The 27451-nt window shown below is 42.3% G+C and overlaps 1 protein-coding gene and 1 pseudogene across 5 annotated transcripts in view; one reads left to right on the top strand and one right to left on the bottom strand.

The window, feature by feature from the left end:
* astn1 (astrotactin 1) overlaps positions 1 to 27451 on the bottom strand; it is a 542394-nt gene that overhangs the window by 493638 nt on the left and 21305 nt on the right. The window lies entirely within an intron of this gene.
* Positions 26814 to 26951, top strand: LOC148376695 (U2 spliceosomal RNA; annotated as a pseudogene).

Raw genomic sequence — 27451 nt, 5'->3', positions numbered from 1 at the left:
TGTTTAATCCCGTTAAATGCCTAGTCTGCAACAACAAGTTAACTGTCATGTCCTGCACGGTTGTCATGGCGCCCAGCTGGCCCCGCCCCTTGACACCGGCTGACATGCATTTCCTGATTACTCCCATAGGTACTTAAACGCGCCTTTTGGAACTGCCCTTTGCCAGATGGTTGTTTACCCTTGTTGAAAACTTGTTGATACCTGTTTATTCTTGTTTTGCTTGTTGGACTTTGTTGCACTCCGGTGTAACATTCTGAGAGATTCCTGCAAGTTCTGTTTGATTCTGAGGAATGCCAGGATTGTAATTTTGCCAGCATTTGAGCCTGCTTTGTTGTGTTTTTGGTCCGTTTGGGTGTTGGAGAACTTTTCTTTCTCAATTAAAGTGACAGATCGTCTACGCAAATGAGTTCAAACTTCCTGCTTCCCGACCCGCTTCGTGACAGTTATTCCCACTCCCATCAAATGCTGAAACTATATACATTAGACAAGGGGTCACCAACCTTTTTCAATTTGAGAGATACGTTTTTGTTACCGATTACGAAGAAGGACTTGTCAAGACCAGAACGGAGACAGGACCCCCTTGCGTTAAGTTTCTCTCAGTTATATTGGAAGACAGAAAAGGGTTGAACCCATGATCCGGTGATCGCTGGACGCGGGGAGCTGGTTGCTCGGAACGCAGAAGAAGAACTTCCGTGGCGAGCGATGGCGGTATAGGGAACGGAAAAAACGGGTCAATAGCCGGGACAGGAGAGCAAAAAACATGGTTGGGATTTGAAACGGGTCGAAAGAAAGGATAGGAGAGCAGACGTGGTTGGAAGCAAAAACAGGTGGGAGGTTTTTGAGTTGTCCCTTGCCCTCATCTCACCTGGATAGGGCTAAGGGGACTGTGAGGATTACATTTTTGGACTTCTCCAGTGCCTTCAATACCATAAAGTCTCTGCTACTGAGTAGGAAACTGACAGAGATGGTACTTAGCTCACACCTTGTAGAATGGATTACGGACTACCTGACAGGCAGACCCCAGTATGTGAAACAGGGGGGCTGTACATCGGACACTGTGGTTAGCAGCACAGGATCTCCGCAGGGGTCCGTGCTCTCGCCGTTCCTATTCACTCTGTATACATCTGACTTTCAGTACAACTCTGAGTCCTGCCACGTGCAAAAGTTTGCTGATGACACTGTGATCGTGGGATGTATCAGAAGTGGGCAGGAGGAGGAGTACAGGAAATTGATTCAGGACTTTGTCCAATGGAGCGACGCAAACCACCTGCACCTGAACACCACCAAGACCAGGGAGATGGTGGTGGACTTCAGGAGAACTAAAACGGGCCCTGAAAAAGCTGCGGTCAATCATGGACAATCCATCGCATCCACTACACAGCATTATATCCAGACAGAAGAGCAGCTCCCGCGACCGACTGCTCTCACTGTCTTGTACCACGGACAGACTGAAGAGATCTTTCCTTCCTCATGCCATGAGGCTCTTTAACTCCACCTGGCGGAGTAAAGGCCCAGATTAAACCCCACCCCTACATTGCATATTACCGTATTTTATTGCAATGTGTATTCCGTGTAGCACTATCTAGATACTCTATATAACACGCTACGTCACATTTGGTATTTGTATATTGTATTCCTTTTGCTTTATTATTGTATTGTTCTCAGCACAGGGATGACGCTCGAAATGTGAATTTCCCTGCAGGGATGAATAAAGTATCTATCTATCTATCTATCTATCTATGTAGGTTTTAGATCAGAGGATGGTATAATGGTAGTCTGCAGTCGGTACAGCTCTGTGAGACATGTGAAGGGCTTTACATATAAACATATAGAGTCCAAAAAACTGGGTTTTGATATCAAGCCAGCGTTTGTGGCGGAGTTCTGGCAAGAAGTCAGTGCAATAAAATGGAGGGAACGAGCATCGCTGAGGCAGCAGTTACAAAAGCGGAAATAACACATCAGAAGAAAAGTAATAAAATGCAGGGAGGCAGTATTAAAAATAAAGCAGAAGCAAGCTTATGGGTGAAAAAGTAATTGCGAAGCTTAAAAAAGGAGGAACTCAATCAGACACTGCACAAAAATGGGGGGGATAATGTGATTTTTTTTGGTATTCAAAAGAAAAAATAAATTAGTGATAAACAGTAACCCATGTTAAAGGTGTTGATGATATACAATAATTGTCACGACCAGAACGGAATCAGGACCCAAATGCGTAGCGTTAAGCACGAGTTTATTGAATAGAAAGAGGAAGGTGCTCGCTGGACGCGGGAAGCAAGTCGCTCTCGCAATCGTATCATGATCCGAATACGGAAATGGATCTTCCGTAGCGGGAGATGGCGGTGTCAGGGACGGAAAAACAGGTCGATAGCCGGGACAGGAGAGCAAAAACGCGGTCGGGATCAAAAACGGGTCGTAAGCCGGAGACATACAAGGAGATCAGGATCGACCGTTCACTGATTATCTTGAGAAATAAGCCCAACAGATTTTAGCAACGTTTCGAAACAATGTGTATGACTAATTGTGTAAGAAGTAATCCGATTGTGTGGTAATCTATACCACAGTTCAACACAGTCTCACCGTATCTAAACAAGTCCACAAATGCGTAAAGCAGGCAATCCTACAGCAAATTGTAAACAATATAGTATTTACTGTTCAGGGGCCTTTTTTGTATATAGGTGTGTTGACAGTTTTGACAAAAAGTGAGAAAGCAGGGTTCTGCCATGAAATAATGCCTTTGACACGGATATCACCCACCCAATGTCAGACACTCTTCTCCTTTCCACACAATTTTTTCCCCTTATTCTTAAAAAACTGAACAAGCTTGGTATACATATTACAAAAGGGTTACTATAATTCGAAAATCCCTTCTATAATCCGCGTGGTGTTTGTTGCTATAATTGCTTGCAGATGATGGTGACTGAGGTGAACTGTAGGCTGCAGATTTATTAATAAACTGCAAATATGCAAATATGTTTCATTTTTCGGAAAATAAGGATGCTCAATAGATCACCATTACAATAGATCACCGTTTTGACTTTTACTAAAGCTTGAATTGTTTACATTTTTAGGGCATGCAAAATAATTTTCTGTCATATCTGTTATAAATGTATGATAGTGAAAATTATGTAACAGGAGCTAGAAAAATATAATATTCTATATCGAGTGTGTGAAAAAAAAATCACAAGGTGTGGACGCCATACTCTGGGTGTCTATGTCACGGTTGCTATGGCGCCCAATTGGCCCGCCCGTGTGGTGCCAGCAGTGGCTCGTTGACAGATTGGAATTTCTTCTATTTAAGTTCAGTTTTCTCACTTTCCGTTTGTCAGTCCGTCAACGAACCTCTGCCCCGCAAGACGTGGGTTTTGACTCAGTCCTGTTTCCTGTTGGTATTTCCTGTCCGGTATTGATCCCATTTATTTTGTCCTGTTTAATAATGGTTTCCAGTTTTGTTCCCGTCTAGTTTGTCCTGTTTAATTTCGATATTATGTTTTAATATCAATCCTGTCCGTCCCGTCCTGTCCGCTATCGACCCCATCCGTCCGATATCTGCTCAGGCAATTGGTATCGATCACATCGGCCTCTGCCTTCCTATCATTCCACACCAGACTACTGCCTAACAAGCATGACTCCCCATTTCCCGTAAAATAAAAGGGCTTGTGTGAGAAAACGTCACGCATTTGGGTCCTCATCCTGTTCCGGTTCATGACAGTCTATTGTATCTCAAATGCTCTTATACAATATTGTTGCTGGGACATTTTAAATCAGAACAATGACTTGTTAGCAAACAATTCACTATTATCCCTCATTTTTGGCGTCTTAAAATCACTGAAATGTCATGAAACTCCACTAACGTATGCTGAAATTGAAACTCCCCCACCTCCAGTCAGTAAGTCGTCTCTATTATGGAAATGGGCTTGAACCATTGTGTGCAGGTAAACAGATTGACGCGTAACAAATGCTTATTTTGATCCATCTGAGCAAAAAAGAAAACAGCAGATGAATTATGCAAATGCTACATCTGTTTATACATAAAACAAACTTCCATGGAAAATAGCATTGGATAATAACAATGACTTGGAATTAAATGTCAAGGATGGAAGAGCGGCCAAACCGGCTGTGATTCATGCGGTGAGCTCCTGCAGAGGCCAGAAGGGCACAAAGGCATTTACATCCTGGGAAGCATAGCCTAAGTGTGGTTGTGGGTGTCTCTTTAACCGGTCCGTTAAGACTTAGTAGTGACCATGTCAAAACAATCCGCGTTAGCATTACTTGTTTACTGTGAGCAGGAAACATTAGAATAGAATAAAATAGCTTTCTCTCCTGGCTTTGATCTCTTTGATCTCCGGCAAAACAAACATAAAATGCGACAGAAACAGAATGAAAGTAAATCCAAACAGCTTGCCAACATGGGCAGCACGGCGCCGCAGTGGTTAGCGCGTGTGCGGCACAGTTCATGTCATGGGAACCTGTCGTGGGTTCAAATCCAGCACCAGACTTCCTGTGCGGAGTTTGTATGTTCTCCCCGTGCTTGCGTGGGTTTCCTCCGGGCATTCCGGTTTCCTCCCACGTTCCAAAAACATGCATTTCAGGTGAATTGGCCGGTCCAAATTGTCCATAGGTGTGAATGAGCGAATGAGTTGTCTGTCCCTGTGTGCCCTGCGATTGGCTGGCAACCAGTTCAGGGTGTCCCCTGCCCACTGCCCGGAGATGGCTGGGATGGGCTCCAGCCCCCCCGCGACCCTAATGAGGATAAACGGTACGGCTAATGAGATAATGATGAAAATAGAATATACCTTTATTGTCATTGTTACAAAATGGTTTAATCATACCAGCAACTGACAGAGACGTAACTTGCTGTTAGACATTTAGCATTTAGCATTAGCGACACCCGCAAATTTAGTCCTACCACTGCAAATGCTTCATTATTGCTTATTAGGTATGAAAGTGTTGGGCAATCCTAACTCTCAAACTTGAGTGACTGACACATGAGCAAGTCAAGCCTACCAATTATAGTACCGTAAATTCCGGACTATAAGCCGCAAATTTTTTCGCAAACTTTCAACCCTGCGGCTTATTCAGTGATGCGGCCAATTTATGTCATTTTTCTAACGGCCGCCAGCGGCGCTCGAGCACAAAAGGTAAGATTTAGACTGCAACTTCTTAGTTTGTGCACAAATTAAACTAGCGTAGACATATCTACATCACGCAAATTGCAATAAAAAAGGCACATGACGCAACTTTCAGTCCGATATAGAAGGAAACAGAGCTACCGCACGTAAACTTTACTTAGCAAGCGTGATGCTAGCGTGTTTTTGAATAAGGGAGCGTGGGACGACGTCTATATGACAAAGTCTCTTTCCCATACTGAAAGAAGGACGACTTTGATGATGTCAGTTATGAGGAAGAAGATGAGGACGGTTCACCATGCTTACTATGAGTACGGTATGTTTTTTAACAGAGCTGTTTACTGTGATGCGAGCGTGTTGCTAGTAGCGTTTTGCTACCCTTCACAGGCACGGTTTGGGATGAAAGTTATAATATTATTATTAAAGCTTTGAAAACTCTCTCGGTGTACCGTCTTTCTTTGTAAATATGTGTAACCATGTATAATATGTATTTGCAACTGTATATTTTTGTAATGTATTTGTTTTAGGAATTTATTCTGATATGTTTTGTACAAGCAAATGAGAAAGAAGGTGCGGGGCAAACGCGGGCTGACGGGAAATGGAGTAAAGGTGAGTCGTGTTTGTGGACGTGGCCGACAATAGTGGATATGTATTTTTCCCACCCTTACCTTTGGAAATATACACTTTTTTCCTTGGATTACTTTCAACGGGCACCTGGACTCTGCAGGTCCGCATTAAATCTTAAGTACCGGTATCATTTTCCGTTCAATTTGCAGACTGTGTTTTTTGAACTTTATCAGGTATCGGTTAAATTTGTGTTTGAAGTGCGTTTTGTCAATGTGGGCGCATGCGGCTAATATACAGGTGCGGCTTGTGTATGTACAAAATTGTTTTTCCTCCCGAAATAATGTAGGGGCGGCTTATAATCAGGAGCGCTTTATAGTCCGGAATTTACGGTATTATTGGTAGATGGTGCAGATAAATTTGAAATGCACAAAATTTAGTAATTTTATTCATATTTAGTTTATTTTGTCTTTTATTAGCATATTTGATATTGGAGTAATCGAAAAGTAATTGAAAGTAATCCAGTTAAAGTAACCCTACCCAACCCTGTCTGTTGAACAGTTTTATAAAAAACCTCAACAGAACTGCTCCAGCATTTGTTTAATGTCAAACAAACACACGAAAGAAGAAAAAGTCAATCTTTAATGGCGCTACACTGATGGAAATTTTTAGAGTGTGTTTTGAGATGGTAATTGTTTTTCTCCTTCAACGATCTTGTATCCCTCTCTGCTACTATTTGCGCTTGAAATGATTACCAATCAACCCTTGTCCTGTCATTTGACCCAAAGCACCGACTGGCCTTTATGTCGAACTGATCTCATGAGGCGAGCTCCATAAACAGCCCTATTTCAGCCAATTAGCGTTGCTCAAAACTGCATCAGGATGACTAATTTGTCTTAATGATCTGATATGCATTCTACTGGTATCCACATTGATTATTGAGTGGCACGAGAAAAGAAAATTGTTTATATAAAGAGGAAAATAATGCAATGTTCAAAAAAAATGGTCATTAGTGCGCATTACAGCAGAGTCGGAATGGTGTATAAAAAAAATATGCGTATAAATTGCCCATCTTTTGCCTTCTATGTATGGAGAATCACTGCAATTATTTAGTAAATTCCTTGATAGAATTATAATAAATCCATCTAGGACTGGTGTGTCAAACATCTCATCTCATCTCATCATCCGTACCGTAGCCATCTGCGGGCAGTGGGCAGGGGGACACCCTGAACTGGTTGCCAGCCAATTGCAGGGCACACAGGGACAGACAACTCATTCGCTCATTCACACCTAGGGACAATTTGGACCGGCCAATTCACCTGAAATGCATGTTTTTGGAACGTGGGAGGAAACCGAAGTGCCCGGAGGAAACCCACGCAAGCACGGGGAGAACATACAAACTCCGCACAGGAAGTCTGGAGCTGGATTTGTACGTCCCTGATAATTAAATTTCTGAGTATGAAAAACAAAAGCCCCTAGGTCATGTCTATTAAAGCTTATAATAGTTCAAATAAATGCTATACACAGCTTCTATAAGTCAGTGTTGGGTTTATAAAATGTGGTGAGTGGGCTCGGGTGTAAAAATACGTTCACTCAACTGTTAAAATGCACAACAGTGTTTTCTATAAGTCTCTCTGGTTTCACGGTTGCCATGGCGCCCAATTGGCCCCGCCCGGGCGGCGCCAGCTGCGGCTTGTTGACAGATTGGCTTTCTGTCTACTTTAAGCCCAGCGCTGTTACGCTTGCCTTGTCAGCCCGTCAACGAACTTCTGCCCCGAAAAAAAGTGGGTTTCGCCTCGGTCCTGTTCATGTTGGTATTTTCCTGTCCGGTATTCTTCCCGTTTATATTGTCCTGTTTAATTTCGGTTTCTAGCTTTCGTTTCCGTGCGTTTTTGTCCTGTTTACTATTTTCTCCAGTTTACATTCCCGTCTAGTTTCTCCTGTCCGGTATCGACCCCATCCGTCCGATATCAACTCGGGCAATTGGAATGGATCTTGTCGGTCCCTGGCTGCCTAACGTGCATGACTCCCCATTTCCCGTAAAATAAAAGGCTTGTGTGAGAACATAACACATTTATTAATAATAATGCATTTTATTTAAAAGCGCCTTTCAGGCCACCCAAGGACACTGTACAAACAATGAAAGAAAAAAAAAAAATACAATTTAAAAAGTTGTAAACGAAATAATAAATAAAAACAAGACATAAAATCATAAAAACATAAGAAATGAAGAAGCTATGTGTTGTAGGCAGTCCTGAACAGGTGTGTTTTTAGACGGGACTTAAAAGTGGAGAGAGGTGTGCAGTTTTGGAGGTCCGGAGGTAGATTGTTCCAAAGCTTGGGAGCAGCGCGACTGAAGGCTCTGGCTCCCATGGTGCTCAGATGGGCAGGGGGCACTGACAGTCGGAGGGATGACGAGGATCTGAGGGAGCGAGTGGGGACGTGCACCTGGAGAAGGTCGGACAGGTAAGGAGGAGCCAGGTTGTGAATGGCCATATATGTATATAAGATGAGTTTGTAGCTGATGCGATGCTGAACAGGAAGCCAGTGTAGCTGTTGGAGAACGGGGGTGATGTGCTGCTGGGAAGATGTTTTTGTGATGATGCGAGCAGAGGCGTTTTGAACCAGCTGAATTTTATGGAGGGACTTTTGGGGAAGGCCGAAGAGGAGAGCATTGCAGTAGTCAAGGCGGGATGTGACAAGACTGTGGACGAGAATAGCAGTAGTGCGGGGGGTGAGGGAAGGGCGGAGTCTGGTAATATTGCGGAGGTGGAAATAAGCAGTGCGGGTGATGGTGTTGATATGTGAGTGGAAGGTAAGCATGCTATCCAGGATGACACCCAGACTCTTGACCTGGGGGGAGGGGGACACTAAGGAGCTGTCGATGTTGAGAGAGAAGTTGTTTACTTTGGATAACATTTGGGTCTGATCCCGTTCTCGTTCTTTACAGGAATAATCCAGAGAATCCAAAACACACGACAATTCCCACAGCTGAAAAGAAATTCACAGCATGTGTGTTTGTTCGATGTTCCTTCGTCCAATTCCTCCGTTTTGCTCCAAAACTCGTAGAACGGATTCCTAATATGGTAGTTAGCCTCTGACCTTTATATTAACATCTTTTTCGGCCAATAGCAGGCATTTTTTCACGCTGTCCCGTTTCGTCACCCGTTTTCCACTCGTCCGTTCCTGATTTCCCCGTTTGTCTCCGGCTACGACCCGTTTTTTTGACCACGACCACGTTCTGATCTCCCGTCCTGGCTAACGACCTGTTTTTCCGTCTACTACGCTACGATCTCCCGCTCCGGAAGATCCTCTTCCGCATTCGGAACACGTTCCGGTCCCGTGAGCGACTTGCTTCCCGCGTCCAGAGAGCACCGGATCGCCTTTCCTCTGTATTTCAATAAACTTGTGAGTAACGTTACGCATCTGGGTCTTACTTCTGTTCTGGTCTTGACAGTCTCATCAGACCGTACAGAAAGAATATGGCCTGATACAAGTTTTTCATCTGCGTTCTGCATACAAAGAAGCCACAAACACCTTTATACAGGATTCCTTGATTTCCTGTGACACAATGATCGCCTACTAAGAAAAATAAATAGAAAAGGAGAAAAGTGTGACTGTTCCAAGCAACTTCTCTGGCTTTCATCAAACGTTAATTTCACAATACTTGACCTTGTGTTGCCTCCTTCCTTTTTTTTCCTCCCACAGCCGATTTCTAATTTTACACCAGTCCTGCTGGATTACCTTCATCTACGTAATGACTTGATTGCGTGTCGCGTTCTTCTGTTGGCTTTATTAAAATTTCATTTCTTCGGTAATTAAGTAGAACGCCGGTTTGTTTCTTGAGATGAGCTTGGCCTTCTAAATTCTAGACACATTAATTAAACATGATGGGCTTGTAAATAAAGAAAGCCGCAGTTTAATTGCAGCGCTGGGGTAATGTCCAGAAAAAAATCTGGGACATTGGGTTACATCATTTGAGTTTACCGTAAATTCCGGACTGTAAGCCGCTACTTTTTCCCCAAACGTTCAACCCTGCGGCTTATTCAGTGATGCGGCCAATTTATGTAATTTTTCTAACGTCCGCCTGCGGCGCTCGAGTACAAAAGATACGATTTAAACCGGTGGAATATATGCGCCAAGGAAGACTGCAGCTTCTTGGCTTGTGCATAAATTAAATTAGCGTAAACATACCCTCATCATGCAAAATGCAAAAAGAAAGGCACATCAAAAAATCCACCATCACCAACGGGTTCCGAAAACCCTGTCTGCTGCGTGACGGAGAGGAGGGCACGGAATCAGGAGTGGATGAGAGTTCCAGCGACAGTGACAGCGCGAGTGAGGCTGCGGGAGCGTGAGACGACGTCTATATGACAAAGTTTCTTTCCGACACTGAGGAAGACGACTTTGATGGCTTCAGTTCTAAGGAGGAAGACGAGGACGGTTTACCTTGATTTTTACAAGTACAGTATGTTTTTTTTTTTACCAGACCCGTTTACTGTTTTGCGAGCGTGTTGCTAGCGTGATGCTACCATTAACTCCACTGTCACGGGCAGCAATTGGGATGAAAGTTATATTATTATTATCATTAAAGCTTTGAAAATATGTGTAACCCATGTATAATATGTATTTGCAACTGTATATTTTTGTAATGTATTTATTTGAGACACTTATTCTGATATGTTTTGCACGGGCGAATGAAAAAGAAGGAGCGGAACAAACGCGGGGTGACGGGAAGTGGGGTGAAGGTGAGACCTGTCTGTGGACGCGGACAATAGTGGATATACATTTTTCCCACCCTTACCTTTGGAAATATACACTTTTTTTCCTTGGATTACTTTCAACGGGTACCCGGACTCTGCAGGTCTGCATCAAACCTTAAGTACCAATATAATTATCAGTTCATTATGCCGGTTGTGATTTTTGGACTTTGTACTTCAATGAAGGAGATTTAGTTTCAATCGCGGGACCTGAAGTCGTGTTTGGATTAATTTTGTGTTTGCGTTACAATTTTTTTATGTGGGCGCATGCGGCTTATATACAGGTGCGGCTTGTGTATGTACAAAATCGTTTTTTCTCTTAAAAAGTGGTGGGTGCGGCTTGTAATCAGGTGCGCTCTATAAACCGGAATTTATGGTGTACTGTAAGTGCCTTCTTATGTTTGCTGATAATTTGATCGATGAGAGTAAATTGCCTCAAGTAATATTTAACTTTGCAATAGGTGGCCTGATTTCAGAAAGTAAGTTTGTCTCCTTACTGAAAGGATATCATTTGCTCCTTTAAAATGGCATTTGAATGTTTCATTTCGCCCCCTAAATACCAAATTTCCGAAAGTGTGGCAGATCTCCACTTTCTACTCCAGTGCAGGCCACTGGAGTAGAAAGTGGAGATTTGAAAGGGAAGGAAAAAAATGCAATTTCTAAGCCTCAGTTGAAAAGACAGGTCGTCCGTCTTCCTCCTCTGGGCCGAGAAGAGCATCTGTTAGTGCACACGGCACATCGAAACGGAGGGAGTTTGTAAATCTTACAGAAACAATGGCTACAGGAATGGCAAATTGGGGAGAGAAAAATAAACACATGCAGGCCTGTTCATCTTTGGCATTTTCTTAGTTGCATCGAGAGTATGTGCGTTCTCTCTTTTGTACACAAAATTAAAGAGTAGAATAAAGTTCAGTAGAAACTGTCTAATTAGGGGTGTCAATCATTTTATATAGGTATCAAAATATTCTGTTAATACTCGTAAATAAGTGGAGTACCGTAAATTCCGGACTATAGAGTGCACCTGATTATAAGCCGCACCCGCCACATTTCGGGAAAAAACTGATTTTGCAAATACACAAGCCGCACCTGTATATTAGCCGCATCCGCCCGCATTGAGTAAATGCAACACAAACACAAAATTAACCCATACACGACACAGTCCAAAAATCACAGCCGGCAAAATGAACGTAAAACGATACCGGTACTTAAGGTTTGATGCAGACCTGCAGAGTCCGGGTGCCCGTTGAAAGTAATCCAAGGAAAAAAGTGTATATTTCCAAAGGTAAGGGTGGGAAAAATATATATCCACTATTGTCGGCCGCGTCCACAAACACGTTTCACCTTTACTCCACTTCCCGTCAGCCCGCGATTGCCCCGCCCCTTCTTTCTCACTTGCCCGTGCAAAACATATCAGAATAAGTTTCTAAAATAAATACATTACAAAACTATACAGTTGCAAATACATATTATACATGGTTACACATATTTACAAAGAAAGACGGTACACTGAAAGAGTTTTCAAAGCTTTACTAATAATATTATAACTTTCATCCCAAACCGTGCCTGTGAAGGGTAGCAAAACGCTACTAGAAACACGCTCGCGACACAGTAAACGTTAGACAAATTACATAAATTGGCCGCATCACTGAAAAAGCCGCAGGGTTGAAAGTTTGGGGAAAAAGTAGCGGCTTATAGTCCGGAATTTACGGTATATTGTTGTGTGTGTGAATGGGTAAGTTTGAAGTAAACTGTAAATCGGTTTGGAAGGTCTGCAGCTATGGAAATGCACTGTCCTTGTTTAAATGCAACATCTTGGTCGTGTTCAATTTCTATTTTAGATGGGAATACTTTACATTAGAGGTGAATACTTTACATTAGAGGTGGATACCTTTATTTTTTACACCGGCGGCGCAATGGTTAGCGCTTGTGCGGCACAGCTCATGTCATGGGAACCTGTCGTGGGTTCAAATCCAGCTCCAGACTTCCTGTGCGGAGTTTGTATGTTCTCCCCGTGCTTGCGTGGGTTTCCTCCGGGCACTCCGGTTTCCTCCCACGTTCCAAAAACATGCATTTCAGGTGAATTGGCCGGTCCAAATTGTCCCTAGGTGTGAATGAGCGAATGAGTTGTCTGTCCCAGTGTGCCCTGTGATTGGCTGGCAACCAGTTCAGGGTGTCCCCTGCCCACTGCCCGGAGATGGCTGGGATGGGCTCCAGCCCCCCCGCGACCCTAATGAGGATAAGCGGTACGGCTGATGAGATGAGATGAGATGAGAATTTGTTTGCAGCAACACACGGATAATAAAAGTGATTCTGATTCTGGTCCCCAGAATCGAACCTAAGACGCCTGAACTGTGAGCCATGTGTTAACTAGACATCTACTGTGTGGCCTGTACAGGTAAATACATATTTGAAAGATAAATAAATATATATATATATATATATATATAGAACAATAATAAAGCATGATAAAGCGATGGACAAACACTGGAGACATACGCCTTGAAAGGCATCCTTGTCAAATAGGTGGTTAGCATTGTATTGAGATACTAAATTACATATATTATCAACCTATTAATTATTAACTGTGAGGTAGACATGCTAACAAGTCAATCACTGCATCCCTATAATGTTGATTGTGTGAGAGCATTCATATACGAGGATCAGATGTTCACATCGCTACTTGTTTACGATTAGATCCATTACATTTTGTTGGTATTTAATTGTCAAAGTCTAACTCTCTTCCCTCTTGCTTCGCCTTGCTTTTTGTCATCTGTCACTTGATAATCTTAAACAGGTGGTGAATACGGCTAAACCGACGACTTCCCTGTTTGACATGCTTCCAGGTTAAAGATCTTCTTGGCGTCCTTGGACCTTCAGTTCTAAATATTATAAACATATCACTCTCCTCAAGTGGAGTTCCAGCGACTTTTAAGTCTACACTGAAACGATATCACTGGTCTTCCGATGTCTAGCATTAAAGGTTTGCAGCTGGTTCAGAATGCGGCAGCTAGACTTTTGACTAAGACCAAAAAGTTTGAGCAGATTACTCCTGTTTTGGCCAACTTGCACTGGCTCCCAGTCCACTTAAGATGTGACTTTAAGGTTCTCTTATTAACATATAAATGTTTGCATGGATTTGTACCCTCTTATCTATCTGATTTCCACCTATGTTCCAGCACGGAGTCTGCAGTCGGAAAATGCCGGTCTACTTGTGACTCAGAGAGCCAAGAAATCTGCAGGCTCGAGAGCGTTCTCCATCCGGGCCCCGGTGTTATGGAATGCCCTGGCTCCGGAGATAAGATCTGCAACCTCAATTGAAGTTTTTAAATCGAGGCTTAAGACACACTTCTATTATGATTGATGCCCACCTCATATTCTGTATTGTCCTGACTTTTTCCGACTGCCTGGTGGTCATACGAAAGAGAAGGACGATTTGGAGATGAGTCAGCGGACCAGCCTTTGACCTGAAGCATGTGAACGCCTGCATGGACCAGCTGGCAGAGATGGGAAACTGCGCCGTGGCCGTCATAGACTTTCTGGACTAGTTTACAGGCTGGGGGCGTCACTGCTGTCTTGCACTTTCCGGACAAATTTTCAACATGTTACCTAGTGTTTACTATGCTTGCGTATAGTAATTGCTAATTGTGATTCACCCTGGTCATCCTGAAAGGGGGATTACCACTTGTGAGGTCCTTTCTCAAGGTTTCTCTTTTTCCTCACGCTGAGGTTTTGAGTTGTTCCTTGCCTGCATGTTAGTTTAAGATCAGGTAATTGTGTAATTGTAATCCTGTGCAGTGCTTTGAGACATTTTTGTGATTAAGGGCTATATAAATAAATGTGACTTGACTTGACTTGACCCAAACATGATCCAGAAAGCTTATGTAATTATAGACCTGTGTCAAACCTACCGTTTCTTATTTGAAAAAGTTGTGGCACAGCAGCTGAATTATTTTTTATCCGAGAACAATCTTTTTGAATCAGTGCAATTAGGATTCAGGGCTAACCACTCTACTGAGACAGCACTGATTAAGGTAAAAAATGATCTTCTACTGGCGATGGACTACGGGGCTTCATCACTCTTGCTGCTGCTGGACCTTAGTGCTGCTTTTGACACTGTGTGACTTGACTTCTTTGGTCCCTTCCTCCTCGGTGCTGATTTCCACTCACACCTAGTGTCCCTTGCCCATATCGCACCCTAATCATCTATCCTGCTCTCTGTTTAAGCAATCCTGTATTTGGGCATGTTAGCCTGCTTGTTGGCATTCTTGCCACGTTCTAGCGTTGTCTTAGCTTGGTCTTGTTTTCAGTGTACCGAACCCGTGCCTCCTTTCCTAACCACAAAGTCTTTCTTCCGAACATTTGGGCTTTCGCCTCTGTGAGTTTACTAGATCACTGACACCTTGTCTCCCCGTGGACCATAACAACTACCACTTGATCAAGATAACATTGCCTCGATATATCTACCGTAAATTCCGGACTATAAGCCGCTACTTTTTTTCCCAAACGTTCAACCCTGCGGCTTATTCAGTGATGCGGCCAATTTATGTAATTTTTCTAACGGCCACCAGCGGCGCCCGAGTACAAAAGGTAAGATTTAGACCGGTGGAATATATGCGCCGAAGAAGACTGCAGCTTCTTGGTTTGTGCACATACTAAATTAGTGTTAACATAACCTCATCATGCAAAATGCAAAAAGAAAGGCACATCAAAAAAATCCACCAACACCAATCGGTTCCAAAAATCCGGTCTGCTGCGTGACGGAGAGGAGGGCACAGAATCAGGAGTGGATAGGAGCGTGGGACGACGTCTATATGACAAAGTTTCTTTCCGACACTGAAGAAGACGACTTTGATAGCTTCAGTTCTAAGGAGGAAGATGAGGACGGTTTACAGTGATTTTTACAAGTACGGTATGTTTTTAACAGACCCGTTTACTGTGTTGAGAGCGTGTTGCTAGCGTGTTGCTACCATTAACTGCCCTGTCAGGCACCGTTTGGGATGAAAGTTATATTATTATTATTAAAGCTTTGAAAACTCTCTCGGTGTACCTTCTTTCTTTGTAAATATGTGTAACCCATGTATAATATGTATTTGCAACTGTATATTTTTGTAATGTATTTATTTTAGAGACTTATTCTGATATGTTTTGCACGGGCGAATCAAAAAGAAGGGGCGAAAAAAACGGGGGCTGACGGGAAGTGGAGTAAAGGTGAGACGTGTTTGTGGACGCGGCGGACAATAGTGGATATATATTTTTCCCACCCTTACCTTTGGAAATATACACTTTTTTCCTTGGATTACTTTCAACGGGACCCAGACTCTGCAGGTCTGCATCAAACCTTAAGTATGGTATCATTTTCCGTTCATTTTGACGGCTACGATTTTTGTACTGTGTACTTTAATGAAGGACATTCTGTTTCAATCGCGGGACTTAAAGTCAGGTTTGGGTTAGTTGTGTGTTTGTGTTACATTTTTTAATGTGGGCGCATGCGGCTTATATACAGGTGCGGCTTGTGTGAGTACAAAATCGGTTTTCCTCTTAAAATGTGGTGGGTGCGGCTTATAACCAGGTGCGCTCTATAGTCCAGAATTTACGGCACTTCTTTTTTGACTCACCTGTGTACCGAAACTCTGCTCCCACACTGTGCTTCCGCGCCACCCCGAGCAGGTCCTTGACATTAATTTCAGTTAGAAGCACCCTGCTAATTTGGTTTTCATGTAATAAGCTCTTATCAAAGTCATTATTCTCAAACCCCTGTCATTAAATGGACACGGCAACAGGGAGACTATATCTGCCAATTGGAACAGCAGACTTTGTATCCATTCAGCTGTCATGGTTGATGACTCTAATTTCTCAATTGAAAAAGAGATTGACTGTTTCAAATACTAATAGACTGCTGACAAGCATTCACATTAGCATATTTAGCTACCGAGTCATTGATGAAACTAACTTGCATTTTTCCTTTTTCAATTTAGGGTGAAATTGTTTTGAGCCAGGAGAGTACCCATTGATAATTCATGGTACCCTTCCTCATTAGGGTCACAGATGAACTGGAGCGCATCCCTGATGACATTGGTTTGAGAAGCTTGCTACACACTGGACAGATCGCCGGACAATCACAGAGCAAATTAAATGTGCATCCTAAAGAAATATGCAGCTGTAGGCTAAGATTCAAACTAGATAGGTCAAACTGTGAGGCAGACCATATTACCACTCACACAAAGAGAGAACAGAATCATTTAAAAATAGCCTTGTGGTAACATAGTATTAATTTTGATTTAAAATCAATTAGGGATCAGATTCAACAAGTATGCTCTAATTACAGTCAATGCTGTCTCAGTGGAGCGTGCACCAAATGATCTATTGATAGCACCTGGTATTCCCAGGGAGTCTCCCTACCCTATTCAGCTTCCTGAGATTGGGTGTTCTCAGGGTAGAAGGGCGTAAACAGGACTCCAACAGAAATATTCAGCAGTGCGCAGGTGACTACAAAGAAATTACTTTTTAACTGACTGAGCTAATCAGTATAAAATATTACGAAATAGTTTTTGCAAACAATACATATTGAAAAGGATAACATTTGGCGCCAACTACCTCGGAATCTAATTGGCTCCCTGTCCCTATTTAAACCCACTCCTATCTGTCCTCTTTTGTCAGTCCGTCTGCGAACCTCACTGTATGCTAGGCAACCCTTTTTCAACCCTGACTCCCACCTGTCCCATTTTTGCTCCCGTCTGTCTCCGGCTACGACCCATTTTGATTCTGCCCACGTCTGCTCTCCCGTCTCGACTCTCGACCCATTTTTGATCCTGACCACATCTGCTCTCCCGTCCCGGCTTACGACCCGTTTCTGACCGGGACCAGGTTTTTTGCTCTCCTGTCCCGGCTATCGACCTGTTTTTTTCCGTCCTTGACATCGCTACGGAAGATCCACTTCCGTGTTTGGATCAAAAACCGAGTACGAGAGCGACTTGCTTCCCGCGCCTAGCGAACGCCGGATTGTGGGCGTAGCCCTTCCTCTTTCCTTTAATAAAACTTGTGAGAAACGTAACGCAATTGGGTCCTGTTTCAGTTCTGTTCCTGACAATAAAGAATGTAAGACTTGGATCCAAGTGTGCCATTAAGCTCCAAAAGGCTGTTTACAAATAGTAAAGTGCAAGAGATGCGTGTTTCACAATGATAAGTACACAGATGATTTTTCCCCCGGTGTCTCTTATCAAGTATTTGCAGGAATAACAATATAACTCTGAAACAAAAACCAATGTTGAATAGAATCCCTGAAATGAAAGTCAATGCGACCTAGACTAGTTAGCAAAGAAAATGCAGGGAGTCACTGGGGGAGAATTGATTTTTTCACCCTCCTGTTTTCATAATACATCTTTATATGCACACCAGTTGGGAAGAATATTCGGTTTCAGAACAGTACCGTCTGGATCAATAATGATAAAATTGTTGACCCGTTTTGGGTACATTTCCAAGAAAATAATAAAAAGATCAATACGAATTGTTAGCATAATATGAGAATAGATAATATGTGTATTATTTATTGCATGAAGAATCATGGAAATACTTGGACAATCCAGTCCCATACTCAAATTAAATCTATAATCTTCGTATTTGGAGTTGCAATGCATGCTGAAGTGTTTTTGTCAAGAACCAGAACCGGATCAGGACCCAAACGCGTGATGTTCTCACACAAGCCTTTTATTTTTCGGGATATGGGGAGTCATGCACGTTAGACAGCGGTCTGGTGTGAAAAGACAGGAAGCCAGAGACCTACGAGATCGATTCCAATTGGCCGAGTTGACATCGGACGGATGGGGTCGATACCAGACAGGACAGACAGGAAAGATACTGAATCAGGATATCGAAAATAAACAGGAGAAACTAGACGGGAACAAAAACTGGAGAAAATAATTAACAGGACAGAAATAGACGGAAACAAAACTGGAAACCGAAATTAAACAGGACAAAATAAACGGGAACAATACCGGACAGGAAATAGGACCGAGACGAAACCCACGTCTTGCGGGGCAGAAGTTCGTTGACGGACAGACAGGGAAACGTGACAGCGCTGAGCTTAAAATAGACAGAAAGCCAATCTGTTAGTGAGCCGCAGCTGGCGCCACATGGGTGGGGCCAATTGGGCGCCGTGGCAACCATGACAGTTTTGCATTATTTACAATCCTGCATATCTAGGGCCCGTTTGCACGATGTTTGCGGGTTGAACACACAAAAAATGTTATTGGTAGCAGCCTTCATTTATAATAATTTACTAATAATTCATAAAGGCAAAACTTTAAAAATGCTCCACTGCAATACACAATATACACGGCCTCAAAATATAAGACTGTGCTCTGCTTGGCTCATGTCAGGATTTTATGACCTGTTACCTCAGGCCAGTACACGGAAGTAAGCATGGAAGTAAACAGAATTTTGAGACTGCAGTGATCCATCAAAAGGAGTGTGTATAATAATTAGCGCCTCCTGATGGTAATAAAAAAAAACCCACTTCATTTGAAAAAAACAAAATAAAATATTGATTTAAATAATAAGCAATAATATCTAAACCGTAAGTATTTTTGGAAAAAACTTGGCAGTTGGGAAAATATTGTAATTTATTTGACATGAGTTGATTCTCATTTAGAGGGAGCTGACATAATTAGCCACCATTTTGCTGGCATGCTATCATTAAAACGTGTATTTGTTTTCTTTTTTTCTTTCTTTTGCACATCATTTTAATTAATTATTTTTCTGCCAAGTAGGGGAAAAATCATTAGTTTTTGCTCATTTTAAGTAATATTTTTGTTATTTTTCCTTCCTTCTCTCTTTTTATTTCCCATTAAAATGTTCCTCCTTTTTCTGTTTTATTTTTATATTTTATTACCTTTTTCTGGCTTATTTCTCTTTTTCCTTTCATTTTTTTCACATTTGTAATGGCGGTATTCTATTGCACTGTTCAAACGTAAGAGTTTTGAATTGCATTATGCAGGGTAACGTTTGAACAAGTTTGCTCTTAAAGTCATTGCAGGAATGCACACTTTGCTGTTCTAATTCTTCTTTTTTAATTTTCTGTCTCTCATCTCATCTCATTAGCTGCACCGCTTATCCTCAGTAGGGTCGCGGGGGTGCTGGAGCCCATCCCAGCAATCATCGGGCAGTGGGCAGGGGACACCCTGAACTGGTTGCCAGACAATCGCAGGGCACACGGGGACAGACAACTCACTCGCTCAGTCACACCTAGGGACAATTTGGACCGGCCAATTCACCTGAAATGCATGTTTTTGGAACGTGGGAGGAAACCGGAGTGCCCGAAAGGAAACCCACGCTAGCACGGGGAGAACATACAAACTCCGCACAGGAAGTCTGGAGCTGGATTTGAACCCACGACAGGTTCCCATGACTTGAACTGTGCCGCACATGCGCTAACCACTGCGCCGCCGTGCTGTGCTGTGTGTTTGTTTAATTCCTGGAGGTAGGTAGGTTTTCAGAATAAAAGCTGTTACATAAGCAGTTCTGACAGCGGTTTGAAATTTTTACTACAGAATATTCTGGACATAAATGAGTTAAAGAAAATAGAAGAAGGAATTCACAAATGCAAAGACGGAGGTTTTTATACAAAAAAGTAACTCTATAAACTAAATCGATTACAAAGGGGCCCCACAATTTAATAGATCCCTGTTTTACTGACGATAAACTCACCATTCTTGGGGAAATATTACTCAAACTGCTCAGCCCTTGCCTGAGGAAATCAATCGTATTTTTTTTTTTTTTTTTTTTTTTTAGCAGGGGTGAGTTGGACGTTAATGTCATCAAACGGAACGGGACTGTCTCGAAACGGGTCGGGAAGCAGGAAGTAAGGACTCATTTGCGTAGACAATCTGTCACTTTAATTGAGAAAGAAAAGTTGTCCAACACACAAACCCACCAAAAACAAAACAAAGCAGGCTCAAATGCAGGCAAAATTACAATCCTGGCATTTCTCAGAATCAAACAGAACTTGCAGGAATCTCTCAGAATGTTACACCGGAGTGCAACAAAGTCCAACAAACAAAACAAGAATAAACAGGTATCAAACAGGCATGAACAGGTTTTCAACAAGGGTAAACAACCATCTGGCAAAGGGCAGTTCCAAATAGCTCGTTTAAGTACCCGTAGGAGTAATGAAGAAATGCAGGTCAGCCGGTGTCAAGGGGCGGGGCCAGCTGGGCGCCATGACAACCGTGCAGGACATGACAGTTAACTTGTTGGCATTCTTGAGCTGATAACCTTATTTAGCGAATGATACTTACTTACTTATTACTGGTATCGACACATATATAATACAGAGGGGGTAAACCAGTGTATGCTATCGGGTCTCTCTGCTGATGAAGGGTTGCATTGCACAGCCGCTCACCCCTTGTTGTACTGAGGGATTAATATTCAGTGTCAGGTTGGGAAGAGCGAAGAGGAATGCATATTTGGTGAATATGAGTCTGTTCTCGATTATAGCCACCTTTGGTATATAGATAATGGAAAAAAAATGGACGTTGAGTCAAATAAACCCAAGTTTTTGACCCTCCCTCTGGTATTTTTAACCCACCGGTTTGTAGAGTGGGTGTCAATAATAGCTCATGTTTAAAAGGCATGTCTTAAAAAATGTGGATTATGTTGATTAAAATACGGAGTATTTTTAAATAATAGTAAGCGTTTATTGTATCATGTAGCAATAATTTCATATATCAATAGCACTCATTCCTTCTAAAATTGTGCTTTGCCTCTACTTGATTCCTTGTTATAAGAATCCCCGAGCAACAAAACTGCAAAATGTTCAAAACTCTTGCTCACGTAAATAATTTAATAGGGTTGAGCTGATGTACACGTCACTTTTTACAGCTGCCTGCACTGCGTAAATTTTAGCCTAAGGCCAGTTCTGACATTGTGTTAAATATAGTAAAAAAAGAAAAACTCCCATGTATTCAACTACAATGTTTTCTATTTTAAAAATTAGTCATGGAAAACATAATATTCCTGAGGAACCATGCATGTCAAACATATGGCCCACTGGCTGGATCCGGCCCGCCATCAAATTCTGAGCACTTAAAAAAAAGCAGTTCTATTAAAAGCTATGGTATTTTTATTAAATAAAAAAGAAATGGGGGCAGCAATGGTTAGCGTGTGTGCGGCACAGTTCTAAGGTCTTGGGAACCTCCTGTGTGGGTTCAAATCCAGCTACCGGACTTCCTGTGCGGAGTTTGTATGTTCTCCCCGTGCTTAAGTGGGTTTCCTCCGGGCACTCCGGTTTCCTCCCACATTCCAAAGACATGCATTTGAGGTGGATTGGCCGTTCCAAATTGTCCCTAGGTGTGAATGAGCGAGCGAGTTGTCTGTCCCTGTGTGCCCTGCGATTGGCTGGCAACCAGTTCAGGGTGTCCCCTGCCCACTACCCGATGATTGCTGGGATGGGCTCCAGCACCCCCGCGACCCTACTGAGGATAAGCGGTGCAGCTAATGAGATGAGATGAGATGAGAAAAAACAAATGGTCCTTACAAGGTAGGGTACATCTTCAGTACCCTGCCTAGAAGTTTGATCTGATCTCTGAAAAGACCGAAATGCTAGTTATTGGTCCAACTAAATGCCGTGACTTGTTCTCAAAAACGTCTCTGAACATTGATAAATGTAATATCACCCAGAGTGAATCAGTCAAAAATGTAGGTGTGATATTTGACCCCGATCTGTCCTTTCAAACACACGGTAAGAATATTACTAGAACAGCTTTTTTTCCATCTTCGCAATATTGCTAAAATTCGCCCTATTTCTTCATGCTGAGATTTTTTAGTTTTTCCTTGCCTTCATGTAGGTTTTAGAACAGGGTATGGTGTCATAATAGTCCGTGGTTTGGAACAGTCTGTGGTCTTTGCAGCCCTTTGAGACTCCTTGTGATTAAGGGCTATACAAATAAACATGACTTGACTTGACTATGTTGTCTCAGTCGGATGCGGAGATTATAATTCATACGTTTGTTACCTCCCGTGTCTGGATTACTGTAATGCACTACTCTCCGGTCTCCCAAAGTTCCAAATCAAGAGCCTTCAGCTGGTACAAAATGCTACAGTGAGGCTTTTAACGAAGACAAGAAAGTTTGATCACATGACCCCGATTTTAGCTAACCTGCATTGGCTCCCTGTTAGCTTAAGATGTGATTTTAAGGTTCTGTTGTTAGTATAGAAAATCATGCATGGACTTGATCCCTCGTATCTTTCAGATTTAATTTCCCCCTATGTTCCGGTCCGGAGCCTTCGCTCTGAAAACCCTGGTCTACTCGTGATCCCAAGAGCCAAGAAGAGATCTGCATGTTTGAGAGTGTTTTCCATTCGGTCCCTGGTGCTGTGGAATGCTCTTCCCCCTGAGATTCGATCTGCAACCTCAGTGGAAATGTTTAAATCTAAGCTTAAAACACACTTCTATTCCATAGCATACGAATAACCTATATTTGTTTATGTTGATAATATGTGTATTATTTTTCCTCATGTAGGTTTTAGATGAGGGGATGGTGTCATCATAGTCTGTAGTTTGCAATAGTCTTTGATCTATGCAGCCCTTTGAGACTCTTTGTGATTAAGGGCTAAAAAAATAAACATGACTTGACTTGACATGTCATTACCTATTCACGTCTAAAACACATATTTTTCAAATGTATTTATGTTTTTATTTTCAAGCAGAATGACAACTGAAGTTTTTAGCAATAGCTACCACTTGAGTTTGTGACGTTTATGGTGAGTTGGTTCAAAGGCAAGGCTGCCTTTACTCAACAGTGAAAATATAAAAAAAATGTTAACACATTCAATTCCAATCTATCCATACATTTTATTCACCCCTTATCTTCACTAAGGTCTTGGGTGTGCTTGAGCCCATATAAGCTGTCCTCAGGCAGGGGGGAGGGGACGTCCTCAATTGGTTGACAGACAGTTGCAGGGAACCCAATGACAGACAAAACACTTGTTAATTCACTCCAGTGGACTATTTGGACCTGCCAATCTACCAAGAATGTGTTTAGGATGTGGGAGGAAAACTAAGTGCCCGGAGGAAACCTGGACTTCCCAACTTGGAGCTTTTGCGGTAACCACTCACCCGGCATGCCGATTCAATGGCAAACACAAAAATGGTGTGTCCCCCAAGAGAAATTCACTTCCACCGACTGTACCAGGAAAATAACAGCCATTACATTACATAAAAACGACAGAATGGTAAACAGTGGGACAATTGGGACAGACTATTGGATGGGTCAACAAGGCCTGGTGTTTAAAATAGAATAGAATAGAATATACCTTTATTGCCATTGTTACAACATGGGTTGAATATATTGTGATAACGAAATTGGACGTGGCACTCCGGGTCCACATTGTACAGTGAGGATACAGAAAACAAAGAGATAAAGGAACAAAGAAGATGTTTGTATTGTCCTTGATTGCATAGGCTTTGTTTTCCTCCGGAGGGGGGGTGTATGAGGGGGTGAGGGACAGACAGAGATGGCCGGATCCAACTAGATGTTTGATCTTACTGTACACACGGTCCAGTGTTTTTACCCCTAATTGCTCAGTCCACGTATTGAATGAATTTGGGAAGTACAGTCCTTAAGCATGCCCGATTAAAGTCGCCGAAGATGATAAAAGCTCTGTCGGGGTGTGCGTGCTGCTGTTTATTGATAGCAGCGGGCAGGAGATTTAGCGCTTTGCTAACGTTAGCATCCGGTGGAACGTTAGCATCCGGTGAAACGTAAACAGCAACCACAATGAAGGGAGATAGCAAAGGGGATCAGGCTTTTCCAGAGGTGGGCCTTCCTGAATTTTGTTGTCTTGTATCCACGCACTGATGGTAGTGGGATGAGGGAAGGTATTGATGAAGTGAGTGAGTGATTTGCTTGACTCTTGTGTTAGCCAGTCAAATTATGAACCTGTTATTTTATTCTGAGAGATTGGTATCAAAATGAAAATTGTTCGTGAATAAAAGTGTAAAATACTTAGAAAAGATCCCAGTCCGGTTGATATTGTTTTACTCATCCAGCCCACCTGAGAACCTTAAGTCAGGATCTGGCCCCAGAGCCAAACAGAGTTTGACAAGCCTGCCGTAGAAGGTTAAAAATATATACCGTAAATTCCAGACTATAGAGCGCACTTGATTATAAGCCTCACCCACCATTTTTGGAGTGATTTGACACTTTTGTTCTTACACAAGCCGCACCCATTTATAAGCCGCGGGCGCCCACATTAAAGCTTGTGACACAGCCACAAGTTTATCCCGAGCCAAGCTGTAAGTTCAACAATTGTAGAGGGGGGGATTTTGCAACGTTTATTGATCTATATATTCTATATTATTAATATATCTATATCAATTATCCATTACCCGTTATCAGTCAAATTATAATACGCTATAAAGCCACCTTTTTTGGTTTGAACAAATTTATTGACACTAAAAACAGAAAACAATCATGACAATCTCAACAGCAATTAAGCACATTCACAATATTATATTCAAATATTACGTTTTTAACAGCAAACACAAAGTGAGGTTTGAACAAACCTTCTCGAAAATCAAACATATTCACAATTTAATTATATAACATCTTTGTTAGTGTCAATAGATCCGTCCAGGCCAACTGCATAGTTAGTACACAAATCCAGAACCACAGTTGACATCACATGTAGATAATGATACCTGTAATTAAGGTATGTTGCAGACTTGTAAAGTCGGGGTCCCGTTGAAAGTAATCCAAGGAAACAAAGTTAAGGGTGGGACAAATATATATCCACTATTGTCCGCTGCGACAACAGACAGATCTACAGGTAACTCAGCTTTACCACATTTCCCATCAGCCCGCGTTTGCTCCGCCCCTTATTTTTGATTCGTCCGTAGAACACATAACAGAATAAATCTCTAAAATAAATACATTACAAAACTATACAGTTGCAAATACATATTATACATGGTTACACATATTTACGAAGAAAGACGGTACACCGAGAGTTTTCAAAGCTTTAATAATAATAATATAACTTTCATCCCAAACCGTGCCTTTGAAAGGTACCGACACGCTAGTATATCACGCTCGCAATGCATTAAATGTGCCTGTCATAAAAAAGCATCCCGCAATTGTGAAATTCACGGATGATCGTCCTCATCTTCCTCCTCATAACTATCGCCATCAAGAGCGCCTTCCTCATTATTGGAACGTACCTTTACTCAACAGATAATGTATGCATAGACTTAGAGGTTGCAGTCTTTCTTGGCGCACATATTCTACTGGTCTTAATCTTACTTTTTAAACAAGTGCGCCGCTGGTGGCCAAAATTCCATAAATAAGCCGCTTCACTGAATAAGCCGCAGGGCTGAACAATTGGGAAAAAAGTAGCGGCTTATAGTCCGGAATTTAAGGTATATAAAAATTGAGGTTGGTGCGGTTTAGTGGAAAATCGGTTGTCTCACAACCAAGAGGTTGCGAGATTGACTCATGCCCATTCATGACCGTGTTGAATTAACCTTGAGCAACAAGCCAAACCCTTACTCGCTTCTGATGGCGTATCATTATTTGGTAAATGAATAATTAGATGTAGAGCATCTTCAGGGCCTTTTAGGGTGATTATAATTCCAGTGTAGTGCCGTAGACTGAACAATAAAAACAGGACGGGATGAAATTTGAATGCCATTTCATCACGTTGATGTACTTATTGTCAACCCCTTGCCTGATTACAGAAGAATAGAAATTAGCCTTGTTGTGCCAACCTATGAGGACTCTGATCCAAGCATTATTCAAATTTGATGTCAGTTTTTGTAACTGATATGCTTTTACATGATAACACTTCAAATGTCACCTTTTATATTGTTATTGTTATTTTCCATGAGACTTTACAGCTGCTACTCAACTATAACATCCTTCCATGAACCTTCTCTGTGGTTGCAGGTGTACTGAAGACTATTCAGGTATGCATTATTGTAATGACCAAATTTAAATTACAAATTATACTTCTCAAATAAAACCAAAATTACAGTAGATTCAGGGTTTCTTGGGGAAAGCCATCTTTATGAGATGATTCACATGGTTCATGGATCGGGGCACCACTTCCAAAGTTGTTTCTTGGGCAAGTACAGCCTGGCGGCGCCCATCCCTCTCTAAGCCAGTTTTCAAGTAGGGGTTTGCTCCTCCACATACCGTAAATTCCGGACTATAAGCCGCTACTTTTTTCCCAAACTTTAAACCCTGCAGCTTATTCAGTGATGCGGCCAATTTATGTAATTTTTCTAACAGCCGCCAGCGGCGCTCGAGTGCAAAAGGTAAGATTTGGACCGGTGGAATATCCATGTAGTCACAATCGATGTGCTAGGTCCTTAGCTTGGCCCTTTTGTGTACTTTCTATGAAGTCACCATCTTTGATTTTTGCATTTCGGAGATGGAATATGAGCTTGCTCTGTCCACTCCACGCATCGGCCCGGTATTGCAGTACCTCCGGGAACGGTGCATTCGCAATGATCGCAGCATGGCTTTAGGACTAGGACCTTAGCTTGGCCTTTTGGCTGAGAGTAAGTGTCCCGGCTCCTAGGCTTTGTAGCGTATTATGAACTGACCGATAACGGATAATGGATAATGAATAACGAAGATAGATCAATAACCCTTAAAAACCCCAAAACCCCATATGCGCCGAGGAAGACTGCGACAACATACCCTCATCATGCAAATTGCAAAAAAAAAGGCACATGACCCAGCTTTAATGCTAAATGCAATCGAGCAGTCCGATAAAGAAGGAAACAGAGCTACTGCACGTATATTTTACTTTGCGAGCGTGTTGCTAGCGTGTTTTTTAAATAAGGGAGCGTGGGACGACGTCTATATGACATAGTCTCTTTACCCTGATGAGGACGGTGTGCCGTGGATTGAATAAGTATGGTATGTTTTCTTAACAGAGCCATTTAGTTTGTCGCGAGCGTGTTGCTAGTAGCGTTTTGCTACCCTTCACAGGCACGGTTTG

Source organism: Urocampus carinirostris, chromosome 1 (assembly GCF_059441175.1).
Source record: "Urocampus carinirostris isolate Australia breed hairy pipefish chromosome 1, RoL_Ucar_1.0, whole genome shotgun sequence".
Lineage (NCBI taxonomy): Eukaryota > Metazoa > Chordata > Actinopteri > Syngnathiformes > Syngnathidae > Urocampus > Urocampus carinirostris.
The sequence above is the reverse complement of the archived record's forward strand: the minus strand, read 5'-3'. Positions and strand labels throughout refer to the sequence as shown.